Here is a 3,284-nt window from a genome sequence, read left to right on the forward strand (position 1 = left end):
CTCGTTTATACAAATACTTCTACCAGCATGGGATCAGGACGTGGCATCTGTCTGCTGAGGTGCTCTGCAGCCCTGCTTCCGAGTCATCCTTTCTCTTCCTTTTCAGGGTGTGCAGTTGAGGTGTCAGTTCAGAGGGTGGCAGGTTCGAGACACGGGACCCAATATTCCACAAAACACCTGCCGGGATGTCTCCAATAGCCATTGGCTTGGGATTTTGACTTTCAAAACTTTGCCATCTTCTCCAAGGTGACGTGAGGTTTATAAATCTTTCAGATTCAATGAAATTTGTCACTTTTGGTCACACAAGTTCATTCCTCACCTAGTACTAAAATATCAGACCTTACCAACCGGAAGGGAGGGATAGAACTAAATTAGGTGTAAATCTCCTTTACTAGATCTATTCGCCTGTTGAGACATCACTTAGAAGACTGTGTGATCTCTAATTTACCATCAAATTGATTTTTTCTCCAAAACTAACTTATTCCAAATTATTTTTTATTAGTCCCCAGAAAACTGCCACATCTGATGTTCTTCCTGTCTCCTGAGGTACACTGTCAGCTACACAGTATGGATCTACTTGCCTTGGTCATTATAATTTACTTAGAGAATTCTGTGTCTGGGGAGTTCTTTAGTTACACTGGCTGTGTCAACCGGCATGATGATGTAGACTTCATTCTATAACCAACCATGTCCACTAAGATTTTTAGGTGTTCATGTGCATCTTTTGTGGTGTAATGAAGTCAGTAAGGACTCTTTTCTTGTCCTCAGAATGTACTACTCTCGGGGATAGGGTATTAAAGATCTATGGATAGATATTAATAAATATCTAAAATGCCATCCTGGAATAAATTACTTTTCTGCTTACCAAAACTTTCTAGCCTTTTCTTTTTCTTACTGGCTGGAAGAAAACATCACCCAGCCAATTTGAGCCATAGAAGACAATACTGGCTAATTTTTTTAACAATCATTTCTCCTCTCAATTACTATCACTCACTCTGGTTCCTTGGTAGCCTTGAGAAAATCCTTCCACAATCCCCATGAAACCCAAGAGTCTAGCCACCCCTACGAAGGGCAGACAGAATCCAGTTTAAACTCACTCAGAGCTTAGCCCGTAAGACTCTCTTGTGGTTCAGGGCAATGACAGCAGGTTTCAGCTCTCTCAGCTACGAAATTGGAAAGGGAAATACCAGGCACTGTACAATGCACTGTATTATCACGCTGTACAGTGTAGGGGCCTGGGTAGCAACTGTTTGCTTTGTTTGTTTGTTTGTTTGTTTGAGGCAGGGCTTCATTATGGAATTCAAAGCTGGCCTTGAGTTCATTGAGATCCTCCTGACTCAGCCTCCTAAGTGCCGGAGTTACAAACCTGACACCACCACATCCATCTTATCTGCCTTTCAGATTAAGATACTTTCCATTTAAAATGAGCCTACTAAATGGAATGAACTAGAGAGTTACATCCTGAGTGAGGTAACCCAATCACAGAAAAACACCCTTGGTATGCACTCATTGATAAGTGGATATTAGCCCAAAAGCTCAAATTACCCAAGATGCAATCCAGAGACCACAGGAAGCTCAAGAAGAAGGATGACAAAAATGTGAATGTTCCCACTCCTTCTTAAAAGGGGAAAAATATCAATAGGAGGGGATATGGAAGCAAAATTTAGAGCAGTAACTGAAGGAACGTCCATTCAGAGCCTGCCCTACAGGTGGCCCATGTGGCCCATATATATACAGTCACTAAAACTAGATAAGATGCATGAAGCTTAAAAGTGCATGCTGAAAGGGACCGGATATACATCTCTCCTGAGAGACACATCCAGAGCATGTCAAATACAGAGGTCAACGCTAGCAGCAAACCAGTGACTGAGAACAGGACCCTCTTTGGGGGAATTAGAGGAAGGATTGAAAGAGCTGAAGGAGCTTGCAACCTCTTAAGAACAACAATGCCAACCAACCAGAGCTTCCAGGGACTAAACCACTACGGAAAGACTATACATGGACTGACCAATGGCTCCAAATGCATTGGTAGCAGAGAACAGACTTGTTGGGGCAGCAATGGAAGGGGAAGCCCTTGGTCCTGCCAAGGTTGGAAGCCCAGTGCAGGGCACTGTTGGGGGGTGGTAAAGGGGGTAATGGGGGGAGCACCCATATGGGGGAGGGAGAGGGGATGGGGGCTTATGGACAGGAAACCGGGAAAGGGAATAACATTTGAACTGTAAGTAAAGAAATATATCTAATAAAAATGTAAAATAAAATGAGCCTACTGGACCATTAACCCCATAAATGGAGGTTAGTGCTGACATAATTAGTTAAGGTGAGGTGATGTTAGCCACATAGGCACACCTATATTCACAGTATTTGTAGCACGAGAATCTAGAATTTGAGGCTATTCTTCCTATAGGCCAGGCTAGCCTAATTTACTTGTAGCTCAGGCTAGTATCAAACTCCTGACAAATCTTTCTGCATTAGTCTCCAACTGTTGGAATTACATGTGAGCTGGGATCTGTGATCATTTGTTTATTTTGTTGCTATGCTGAGCATCAAGCCTAGGACTTTGAGCATCTATGCAAACACTATAACTCTCAGCCATATCTCCAGGCCATGACAGGTGCTTCATAAAAACAGAAAATGCTAGACATAGCGTACACCTGCACCCGGCTTCTTGAAACACTGAAGGAAGCAGATTACTTGATCTCAAGAGTTAAATCAAGGCTAGCCTAGGAAACATAGTATGACCCTGTCTCGAAATAAACATACCAGCATACGGGAGGGTGGAGGAGGGAGAGGGGGAGAGGGGGAGAGGGAAGAAGATACTTGGAGGTTATCGTTGCAAGCCAAGGACCAAGGATTTTCAGCTAATTATCAGAGCCAGGAAGAGGCACAGGGAGCCCAAATGAAGGTTTTAGATATCCCTATTATAAACCCAGTACAGTTTTAGCAGACTTCTGTCAACATCCTAAGAATTCTCTGAGAGAAGGGATGCTGGCTATTGGATTTAGGGCTTCCTGGATGTAAGGATGTATGTGTTCTGCCACCCTGCTCCGTCCTCAGGCCCAGAACGTAAGGTAATAAATTTCCTGTCTGTGGCACTTGGATGTGGCAGCCCTGAGACTGACCCCAGTGCAACTGACTTTAAGTCCCACTCTTCGGTTTATGTTCCCGTTTGACTCCAGTGTACGTAGATTGGATTTTTTCTCATGTGGGCTGTTTAGTATTCTTGGTGATTTCTAACCTATAAATCTAATTTTCAATAGTCTGGAGAAAGAACTCGACCTCTTTTA

The sequence above is a fragment of the Rattus norvegicus genome, chromosome 4, assembly GCF_036323735.1.
Source record: "Rattus norvegicus strain BN/NHsdMcwi chromosome 4, GRCr8, whole genome shotgun sequence".
Classification (NCBI taxonomy): Eukaryota; Metazoa; Chordata; class Mammalia; order Rodentia; family Muridae; genus Rattus; species Rattus norvegicus.